Source organism: Podarcis muralis, chromosome 14, assembly GCF_964188315.1.
Source record: "Podarcis muralis chromosome 14, rPodMur119.hap1.1, whole genome shotgun sequence".
In the NCBI taxonomy this organism is placed as follows: domain Eukaryota; kingdom Metazoa; phylum Chordata; class Lepidosauria; order Squamata; family Lacertidae; genus Podarcis; species Podarcis muralis.
This window is the reverse complement of record NC_135668.1, coordinates 38958560-38970704: the sequence shown is the minus strand read 5'-3', so window position 1 is coordinate 38970704 and position 12145 is coordinate 38958560.

The window sequence follows — 12145 nt, the reverse complement described above, 5'->3', positions numbered from 1 at the left end:
CCAATGACAGAGAAATCTCGTTATTGTTTCCTCTCCATCCTTCCCTCTGCTGAGTTTTACAGGTGCAACACTAAGAGTAAGGAAGGGGAGGAAGCTGACAGGCAGTGCCAGCCCCTGGACAGGTTGTGAGTGAGAAGGCAGGCAGGTGGGGTCTGGTCGAGGGCAGAGAGAGGTTGGTGGGGCAGTGCCCCATGCACCCTTAATGGACCAGCCTCCACCATCTTGCACCTGACTGGTGGGAATGACAGAAGGAAGCAGCGTCCCTTCATTACTCCATAAAAGTGTATACTGCAAATATCATTCCTATCATAGGATGACAAAAAAGAAGTCCTCCTCATCAGAATTTAGCTCTTCTTCCCAGATCTGCAGCTTTCAATCTTTTCAGATTGGGTGCCCACTTTTAGAACCCTGTCTAAACCCTGGGAGGGCTTAGACAATCCTGAACTAGATGGGCGAATGGTCTGACTCTGTGTATGGCAGGTTCCTATGGTTGGGAACTCCTGCTCCCGGTCATCCCCAGCTAGCATGGCCAGTGGTCAAGAAGGTTGGGACTTGAGGCAACATCATTCCCTGTTGCAGGTTTTCATTGCATGTGTCCATTTTGCAAGCCCCCCACCCCTCCAAAAAAAATCTTCTCACTGTGACTGCAGGTTAAAAGCCTGGAGGAGGGCCGGTGTATTACAAATTCCCATACAAGCTCCCCAGCCCCAGCCCCCGCCACCCACTTCCCCTGCCACTCAGTGCCCATCAATAGGGGGAAACAGCTACTGTTTAATCCTGTTTGACAGCTCTTTCATCATCGAGCTCCTTCCCTCCAGCCTTGCTGTGTCTCATCCAAGACTCCTTTGTGGCAATAATCAAAGCCTGGTGAGTGATGGCCTTTGCGGAGGGGGAAGGGGAGGAAGAGATGTCAGGGGAACACAAGGAAGACCCTCCTCATTCTTTGGGGCTGTGACCAGGGCTTGCTCGTGGGACAGCAAAAAGCATCGGCATGGAGCTTGCAAAGAGGGTGGTGCTGGAGCAGCAGGAGGGATGTGGCGTCCCTTTGTTCTGGGCCCCTCCCACCCATTCAGAACTCCACAGGTGCGCATTGTGGGTGGCAGCCTGGCTTGGGAGCAGGATCAGGCCTGTGACTCTCCCCCCTCCCCACCGGTTTGGAGGCAGGGGCCAGCCTGCTTCCCTTCCCTCACACTGTGGCTATTCATGGTTCCTGGGTAAGCAGATGCTCTGTTTGGACAGGAAATGGGTGGGAACAGCAGGCCATGGTCACTATCCTTGGGGGCATTATTTGTTCAGCTCTGTTGCCACTCTGCTGCCATTGCAGACCTGTGCACTTATTCTCCCTCCTCCTTTCCAATTGCTGTGTGGTCAATGGGGTGTGTGTATGAGTGCTTGTGTATGGGATGCTGCCGCCCCACTTTTCATCACTCTTACAAAGGATAATAATAATAGAATAATAATAATTTATTATTTGTACACCCACCCATCTGGCTGGGTTTCCCCAGCCACTCGGGGCGGCTTCCACAAAGACCAACAATACACTAAGATGTCACACATTAAAAACTTCCCTGAACAGGGCTGCCTCAAGGTGTCTTCTGAATGTCAGGTAATTGTTTATCTCTTTGACATCTGATGGGAGGGCATTCCACAGGGTGGGCACCACTACCGAGAAGACCCTCTGCCTGGTTCCCTGTAGCTTTGCTTCTTGCAATGAGGGAACTGCCAGAAGGCCCTCAGCGCTGGACCTCAGTGTCCGGGCAGAATGATGGGGGTGGAGATGCTCCTTAAGGATAACTCCCCTTAGGGTGGATCAAGAGATAGCGGGAAAGGCGGCTCTCTTAGAAGTTTAGAAATTGATGTGGAGGGGAAGCATATTTGTTTGGGGCCAGAGACTAGCAACTTGGACAGCCAACTTTGCATTGTTGTGCACCCCAAATGTCAACCTTAGCACAGCGGTGAAGCATGTGCCCTTGCTGCCCAGGGCGTGCGTGCTCCCGAGGGGGGTAGGGTGCGCTCATGGGGGGGTGGAGCATGGAGGGTTCAGGATAGGAGAGGGATGGGGAAGCTGCTGCTCACTCTCCTGCTCTCCGCAGCCAGGTTAGACATGATCCAGCAATCGAGCTTCTGCAACCGGGTGCGCCTCGCCATGGCTGAGAAGGGCTGCTCTCTGCCGCTGGGTCAGAAGAGCTGCCGCCGCCAGGCCACTCGCCTGCCATTTTGTCACCCCCTCAGTCATGACACCCGGGGCGGACTGCACCCACCGCACCCCCCTTCCTACGCCTCTGCCTTAGCAGGAAGGGACTCTGCAATGTCCTGAGGTGGGATTGATTGTTAAAGCATCCTTTAAAAGGCTTAAAGCAACAGAACAGGAAAGTTGAGGAAACATGAGGCACCAGGGTTTCTTGAGGTCCATTTTGCATTACAGGGTGCTTCCAGCCTGATGCTGTTTTGGGGTAGGTGTCAATCACATGCCAGCAGATTCAGGTTGCGCAATTAAGAGTTGATTTGAAGGTCATCTGCGACAAATTAGCTTCCCCCAAAGATTAGGCTTTATGCAATAAGGAAAGTGAAAGGGGAAATGCACTGGGAAGTGTGGGATAACAATGTCTTTTAACCTCCCCGCAAACAAATAAAAATGAAGGTTCAATTCATAGCTGATATTGTCTAACCTCCTGAAAATAAATGAGGATGAATGCTCAGTAAGTTGTTTGAAAGTGACTACAATTTCATAGGCTGCTTACACAGCATACATTTAAAGCAAAGCACATTATTTTCCCCAAAGAATCCTGGGAACTGTTAATGGAGCTGTAGCTCTGTGAGGGGTGAACTACAGTTCCCAGGCTTTAATTGTGCTTTACATGTATGGTGCCTATGCTCCCTGTGCCAGTTGAGAGGGATGTGGTCTGAGTTTTTCTTTTCTTCTCTGGCCATGTGGTGCAGCACAAGATCACCGCTGAGTAGCAAGCAAGCTAGCAAGCTTATGTGTTTTAAGGAACATGTATGCTTTTATATGCATACAACAAGAACATATTTCTGCAGAGTCCCTTGCCACTGGAGCAGAGTAGATCCAAGAAGTATGGCTACTTTTCAGGAAACAAACCTCTTGTCTCATGCATCATTCAGCTGTGTGTGGACCAGGTTGATCTGAAGAAAATCCTGGAGCAGATTTCTGGGTTTTCTAGTTGATAGCAACTCCTTGGGTTGTCAAACATATTGAAATGCAGCTCCTCAACATCCTAAGAACACATGTTAGCTCATAAACCTGGGATTCTCTTATCTCCAAAGGGCACATCCGACAATTAGCTTATCTGCGCTGCAAGTGAGGAACAGCAACTCTTATCTAGATGACTTCCTTATGTTGGAGAGGTTTGCAGTCCTCTGGGTAAACTGGTCACAGTCTTGGTATCGACATAGATAAAGCAGATGACTAGGCTGTAGTAAAATGGGACAGATGCAACAATTGTGGCCCTGGGACAAATATGCTGCAGCATGAAGTGCATCTGCTCAAGGTTCGAGTCACTCCAGTTTTGCCCATCATACAAATTTTTGCAAAGCGACATTCCCTAATAGAATGCATATTTGTGTGTTATTTTCAATAATGCATTTTTTGCATGCATTACATGTCTGGAGAACTGCATTGCAAAAGAGGCATGAATCGCAGAGGATGGCCATGCTTTGGTTTGTGTATTGGTTTGGAAAGTGCAGATTAGGTGGGTTTGCCTTTAAACGTGAACTGAATCAAATCCACACACCCCAATACCTACTCCCCGGTGAGTGTGTGCAAGATTGCAGCCTTCATATGCATGTAAATGTGTTGGCATGGATATGGGCTTGGGAGAAAGATACATCCATTCCTTCTTCATTTGTTTAACTTCTAGTGACTCCAGGACAGGAGCTGCTGAACCCCCAAGAAGGAAGAAAAATTTCAAGGTATATCCTCAAAAGATAAAAAGAGGGATAAAATCTTTTTTCACCTGGGACCTGTATTTGAAAATAGGGGCAGTTCCTGGTATAAAAGGAGAACTGGAGTCAATGCCTGGAACCACTATGGAACACAGTGAAGAAGACCCATCAGTGTCAATTAGTGCAATTAAAGCAAAACCAATTCTGCAGTACATACATATGTAAAACTAGAACTCAATGGGGCCATCCAATGAAACTGTATGGAGGGGGCAGACAAAAAGTCTGGTTTTAATGCAAAGAACCATCCAAAGGGAGCACAAGAGCCTTGAAGTAGCCCATCACCAGTTAGCATCACCTGGTCAGCAAACTGAGTGGCCAAACACATGTCCTGTTGTCTTTCCCACTATGGTGAGATCCATTGCCTTTCTATCAAGATTATAGTAATTATTTCTAATTTTTTTTTGTCTATACATGTACATCACCATGTGCCAATTTTGTGCCAATTTGTGTCCTCTTTTTTCCCCTTTCGGTGATGCAAATCCTCCTTTTTGGCAATACCTAATGAGGAGAGCCTACGTGAATGGCAGGATGACTGAAATGACCCCTGCCTAGGATGGATGGATTTCTGCCACAGCTTTGCACGATTCTGTTATGGCTGTTGAAAGATTCCCCATTCTTCAAACAAAACCTCCCCCCCCCCCATCTCCCACCCTGCTTGCTCTGAAGCAGGCCTCCTTGCCCCACCAAACTCCTCCGCCTTTGATCTTCCCTGTGTCCCGTAACTGAAGGTGATTTTGCCAACTTGTCCAAAACGATGTTTTGCCTGGATTGCTGCAACAATAAAGCCCTTCCTCTGGCCCAGGCCACATCTGCACTGCAGCTTGTTTGGCCCCCAAACCCTTCTCAGGGTCAGTGATTTCAAAGGAACCATAAAACCCAACCCAGGCCTCTGCCTTGTGATACAGCTGCTCTCCCTGGTCACACCAGGATTGCCACAGCTGGGGAGATTTGGCCTCCGGGAAGCACATGCTCTGTGTTGGGATTTACTTATTGATTTGAGGGGGTGGGGAGGAAGCGAGGGGGTTGGGAGAGGCATGCCTTGCAATGCTCCTCCAGATCATGTCAGGCGAGGAAATACGATTCAGAGCAGGGCATTTCCATGCGGACCAAAGAGTTCTTACAGACGTGCAGGTAGATGGGTCTGTGGTGCTGAAGTACATAAGCAGTTCCTATTTGCAATAAGTAAAGAGAAGAGAATATTCTGAAGAGAGAAGGCTGTGCTCTGCCGGGGAGATTCGGGATTCAGTTTGTTTTATGCTTTCATTCATTTAGGTTTTATGGGATTTCATTCCAGGTTTGTAAACGTTCGTTTTATTTCGACCCAGCTTACGTCATTTTAACGTTGCACTTTAATATTTGTTGAAAGAGGGTCATTCCCCTCCCTCCTATTAAAGGAGCATGCTCAGAATGTAAGGACCATCCCAGGTAAATTAGGGACGGCTGATGCGTGCGGGGATATAAAACCTTGGAACTGAGTTTCCGCTGCCAGGATCCCAGATTCGCTTGGCAAAGGGCTTGTGTGGCACCGTTGCTCTTTCCATGCCCTTGCCTGCCAAGTAAACTTGTTTTCCAGAATACTCGAGTCAATCAAATGCCATGAATCAGAATTCAAATAAATATCCCCAATAATATTTACTTGGCAGCTCCTCGCTCCCATCTCCGTACCTTGCTCTCTTTCCATTTGTTAGGGTGGAGTCAGACAACACGATTGATGGTTTTTGCAGTCACCAAGGAGGTTGCTTGAAGGGCCCAGGGGCATGGGTGTAGCCAGGGTTTTTGTGGGGGGGGGACAGGCCTTTTGTTGGGGGGGCAGAACCTCAGTTAGCTATGTATTCTAATTGATTTTCATTGATATTTTTTTTGGGGGGGGTAGCTGCCCCTCCCTGCCTCCCCTTGGCTACGTCCATGCCCAGGGGCAGCAGCCTTTGTTGCCATCACAGGCCACATCTGCACCTTGCATTTAAAGTACTCTTGCACCGCAGTATACAGTCATGGCTTCCCCTCCAAAGCATCCCGGAAGCGATAGTTTTGTTAAGAGTGCAGAGAGCTGTTGGGAGACCCCTATTGCCCTCACAGAGCTCTAATTCCCTGAAGTCCCTGGGAGGAGGAACTGATCATGAAATCGCTACTCTGCCATCTGGCAATACCTGGGGCTTTAAGCCAGCAACTTAAATTGGGCCTGGAAATATGCCACTGTAGCTGTCCAGTACTAATGTAATACGATCACTTTATCCACCAGGGCTGCCAGTTCTTAAGTTTGTGGTTCTGAGATGAGTAGCAGCAGCAGGTGGAATGGATTGGGGTGCCACTGCTGAACTTGCTTCCCAATGTGGAGGTCACTGCTTGTGACTGAGAGGTAGAGGGGGGAGGTGGTGGGGAGGTCAGCATGGTGTGGGTGCAATGGCAGGAATGTCAGATTGGCTCCATCACTGCACCTGCACTGTACCAACCTCATTGCCACCTTGCACATCTTCATCTGGGTTACTGGCAGGGACTTCCATGTTGGGAAGGCAGGTAATCAAGACCACTCCAACCCACCGATTTCCACTTCTTGAAATACAGGTTTTGGTGTCCATTCTCTGGACCTCAGAGTGGCAAGGTTAAATCTCATGTGCTTCAGCTAGTCTCCCAATGTAAACCTTGGGTCTAAGTGTCTCATCAGGGTATTATTTTAAAATGTTTCTTTGAAACATAGGTTCACTTATCATTTTGAAATCAGAAATCTTGCACAATATTTTTGTTCAATACCTTTGCAAACTTCCAGTTTCTCCAGGGACACTAAGGGTGCTTTCAGTCTGCCAGTATTTTCCAAGAGAGATTCAAGTGCATAACCAGAACACAATTAAAGTGGATAAGAGTGTTCTGTCATCCAGGTGCAACAAATTCACTTAAGCAAATAAAACAAAACAGACTTTTTGCAGTTAGGAGAGTGAGGGGGGGAATGTGGGATGAATGAATGACTAACTAACTAACTAACTAACTAACTAACTAACTAACTAACTAACTAACTAACTAACTGCAAGATGCATAAATGCCTTGTAAGCAAATCAGGATGAAAACTCAGTATCGTATACAGCAGCTGCCCTATAAACAAATCAGAATGAATTCTTAGTAAAGACTTGATATGATCTAACTACCATGTCAGCTTTGTGCAAGCAAAGGTGAATGAATGCTCAATAAACTGATAGTCTAGAGGAGTCCTTAGCCAAGCTAAAGACATCTGATTGGCCACTCTGAGAGCAAGTTTCTGGACTAGGTGGGCCACTGGCCTGATCCAGCAGGGTTCTTCTTATGTCAAGTCTCCTTTATTTAAATCTGACAATAGCAGCCAAAGGAGGATGAAATTTGACCTGGGACCTTTGCACTCTGGAAGGTGTTTAAATAATTTTTTATTTTTATTTTTTAAATCACAATGCCATTTTCCTGAATAAAATTCTCCCCTCTCACCCTAAAACTATTTGCTCCCCAAAATGTGCATTTACCCATATGATACTTTTTTTTTTCTAGGGAAGGGGGCCTCCCAGCTTTGGAAAGCTTGAAGAACTCCTGTGTGAGCGCCTTGTATCAATGCCCATTCCTGTTGTAACAATAAGCACGGCTCCAATCTCTTGGTCCGAATGGACAGCTTCTCATCCACCCATGCAAAGTCCCAGCAGATTTATGAATGCATTGCTCCTTGACCCTCTGGTTCAGGAAAACATTCCAAAGGCAAACAAATCTAAGATTTCTTGGGAGCAGCTGTGTTTCCCTCTTGAACTTATTTTTGCAGCTTTTCATTTCCAAACCTTCCTGGTCAGCAAGAGGCTGGAGGGAAGAACTCTGATCTTCACCCTCCACACCTGTTTGCATAGGATGCTTCTGTACATCACATCAGGCCATTTGTCCATCTAGCTGAGTATTGTCTGTGCTGGCTGGCAGTGGCTCTTCAGGGAGACTTTAACAGTCCTAGCAGGAAGACCCAGAGATTAAACCTGGGACCTTCTGTGTGCAATGCATGTGCTCTACTACTAGGGGTGGGAGAATCAGTCAATTCCAGTTTATCATATTTCCAGTCTCCATGTTTCCACATCAGTTTGTAATTTTTTTACATGAAAATCAATGGGCATAGTGCGAAATTCTCCTAATATATGTTTGCATGTGGTTCTGCTGAATATATATATTTTCTGCAATGCAATTTGTCTAATAAAATGCATTGTGCCTGTTATTTTCACTAATATATTCATTTAGATGCATACTTTATTTAGTATATGCATTTTTGTATGCATTATTCAGATGGAGAGCTGCATTGCAAAATTCAGAGCAGTGTGAATTTTGAAGGATGGCTACCTTTCAGTTCACATATTGTTTTTGAAAAGTACAGATTAAGTAAGTTCACCTTTGATTGCAAACTGAATTTAATTTCTCCTCCATTCCTACACTGAGTTATAGTGCTTCTCCCTCTTCCTCCTCCTCCCCACTTTGGATGACCAGCATTTCCCAGGCAGGTTGAAGCTCCTTTTAGGTGGAAAAGGAGTGAACAAGCAAGATCTACCTTCTTCTTTTATGCAGCCCCCCTACCCATTCAGGAGGGAAACGGCCATAGCTCAGTGGTAGAGCATCTGCTTTGCACACAGAAGGTCCCAAGTTCAATCCCTGGCATCTCCAGGTAGGACTGGGAGAGAACCCTGCCTGAAATCCTGGAAAGCTGCTTAGATAATACTGAGAAAGATGGACCAATGGTATAAGGCAGCTTCTTACAAAGAGAGTTTTGGGTGGGATGGAGGCCAGAATGCCCTGGGTCTCCCATGTTCTTTTTGCTCAAGGACCAAACCTTACACGGGAGAAAAAGGAGAGGTGGAAAGCGGCGCAGCCATTTGCTTTCAATTGTTTATTCAGTTGGGCTCTGCATTAAAAAATGCTTATGCCTTCTCTTTATAGCTTTTCACATGGGCTTCATGCCAGTAGGTGTGCTGGGACAGGGTACTGTATACATTGCAATGTCATTAAACTGGGAATGAGAAGAGGACTGGAGCTAAGGGGGATGGGGAGAGGACTGCATCTGGAGAAAAATGTGCCTTTTATTTTTTAAAAAGCTATCTCCAGGGTGAGCTGGCATCTGTCTAGCCTGTCCTAAGGTAACTGACCATTTCCCTTGGCCTAGAGGAGGCACATAGGTCCTGGGAAGCTGGACATCCAGGCCGTTCTTCCCAAATTCCCAGTTAAGGCCCACAATAATTTCCCTTTTTATGTGTTGGGGAATCTCATCATGTCATTGCAGTCACATAGCTCTCTTCTCTTCTCTTCTCTTCTCTTCTCTTCTCTTCTCTTCTCTTCTCTTCTCTTCTCTTCTCTTCTCTTCCCCTTCCCCTTCCCCTTCCCCTTCCCCTTTCCCTTTCCCTATCTCTATCCCTTTCCTCATTTCTGTCTTTCAAGATTCACAAAGTCTTCTGCTAATAGTATAATGCCCTTATACTCAGTGGAGGCTGCTAGTTGAGGGCAAATGGGGCACTGCACCACCAATCTCAGTCTGCCCTCAGCCAGGCCTCTTCCGCCTACCTTCTTATTACAATCAAACGTCCAGGGTATGTGTCTGTTAGCATCCCCATTTCTGTGTTCCTGTTCTGGGACTCAGAGCAGTGATGGACTTTGGGCTCTCAAATTTCAGCAGCGCCTTGTGCAACACTGAAATTCAGCACCCCCCCCACCTCTTCAGCTTTGTTCTACAGCGTTGTTGTGGGACCTCATGCATCATGGTGCTCAGTGTGGCCAAACTGGTTGTGCTACCCTAAACCGCCTCTGCTCAGAGGAAGGTGGAGACAAAACTAGAATTAGCTGGTTTCACAGGTCTTTCACTCTAAGTCCACCTACATTTGGGCTCCCTGGCTCCCACCCTCCCACTCCCAATGGGCACCAGTCACCATTGCTATGCTAGGGATGGAGAACACGTGGCCTTCTAGATGTTGTTGCACTACAGGAGGGGTGAGCGGGGGACCTTAGGCCTGGAAGTGAATGATGGTGCCCTTGGCCACACCTTCACCCTAGCCACACACCCTCCCCAGTGTTAGTGAAAACAGCATATAAAAATAGCATACTTTGAGAAATAAATGATATGCATTATAATCTATATAAAAATACATTATTTTAAGGACAATATAAATACGAGAGGAAATATGCTTTGCAAAAAACGTGCATGTTAGGCAAAATGGCATATGAATGTATATTTTAGGAGAAATTCACACCAAAATGCTGATGGATTTTCATGAGAACTTAAAATCACACACATGCAAACTGACATGGAAATATGGACAACTGAACTTAAGATTGGAACAATGAGAAACTAAGAAAGACTGCAGTTGACCTGTTCTCCTAGCCCTACTTTGACCCCACATTAGTCCTTTATAAGTCCTCCCTCTTGCTCTCAGTGACGGAAGGTCGCTCATCTGGATTTTAACCATTGTTGTTCACAAACTGAAATATGATTTTCCTCCAGTGAAAGTTTTACAAGAGGAAGAGGTTTCAAAACGAAAAGGAATGGGCCCTGACAAGCCTCTGTCCAAATTCATTGACTTTCTGTGTTCACATCTGAATCCAAATGTTATAGCTTAGACCTTTCTGTGTTTCATTGTGGTCCATATGTTTCAAGAAAACAAATATCTGAGCTCCTGTGGGGTAGACAGGGTTGTCCGCCATCTGTAAAATAATTTATGGCTCATCCATAAAAATAAAAACATCCATAAAAATAAAAGAATAAGAGGAGAAAACTGTCCTAAAAAGTCTCTAAAATATAGATTCTATTTTATTTATTAATTTACTTTTTAAATCTATATATATATATATATAGAGAGAGAGAGAGAGAGAGATTCATAATTTTCAACCACAGGCAAATGTTTAACATTCCTAAGCGCTGAGGCCATTTTTTTTTATTGCCTTCATTGTTCTCAATGAGCTGGAACCGTGAAAATGAATATCTGCCCTGACCCCATTAGTTAAAAAACTGAAATGGAAAGAAGACGGGGAAAAGGCTGAGAGAAAACAAAGTTGTTCAGAGCAATGATCGAATGCAAAAATAACAAAGGAGAGTGCGGAAATAAATTTGCCCGCCTTGAAATCTTTTTTTTTTTTAGTGATATTTTAATGTAGTCATAATAGCAATGAATCATCACTCAGCACTTTGGCACTCTGCTTATTATTATTATTATTATTATTATTATTATTATTATTATTAACTTGCAAACTACTGTCATTGTTGAAATCAAGGAGGGTATCCTTCACCCGCTCTGCCACTCCTGCACGATGAGGTCAGTAACGTGGCTTAGTTTGGCAGCAAGTAAAATAGAACGGGGGGGGGGGGGGAGGTGGAGGAGGTTTAAGGAGAAAGGATCCAACTTGCAAGTGGAGGCCTGACTCCAATCAAGCTATCTCCAGGCTCAGTAACAAACACAGACCACACAGGCGCTTGCTGAAATAACTTTTACTGGTTCCGCAATATAACCTCCAGCACTGGCAGTCTGGTAACCAGAAGAGAAATTACAGCCGGCTGCTTGTCTCTAGAAGGGTTGGCAAGCATGTAACTCAGCCAATGCACTGAGGAATGCGTTGGTTTTTTTGGGGAGGGGGGGAATCCTCCGTAGGGTGAGCGTGTTAAAAAATACAGAGAAAATACAGGGGGAAGAGTGTGAGAAGGTGTACACATGCCCTTATCCATATTGCAATGCTCATCAATACAGAAGGGTTGGAGGGGCAAATAGCTCCCCCTTTTTGTGTTCAGACCCAGCAACCTCCCCCTTAAATAAATTCACGCTTGACTCAAATTTTAGTTTTGTTTTTGGCAGAATTTAGGCCACAACTTTATTGATTACAGAAAGTGGCTGGTTGCATAGGCTCTGGTTCGACTAGCTTCCTGCCATGCAGGTAGCGCTGACCCAGGGTTCCAGCATAGGTCAGCCAAGGGTGAACACCTGGATAAGCGGAAAGCCGGGAACAGGCTATCTCCACTACCCAAATGTCCCCCTGGACTCAGGCAAGGGCACAACTCCCTCTCAGGGGTTGACAAAACCATCGAGTCCCTGGATTCCTTTAACAGAATACCCTTCACATAGGGATGGCGAGAGTATTCTCCCATCCCTATTTCCTGAACCAGAGCCTATCTGCAACCTTACAAGCTGTGATGATTTGCTACGCAGCAGGCGAAACACAAATGGCA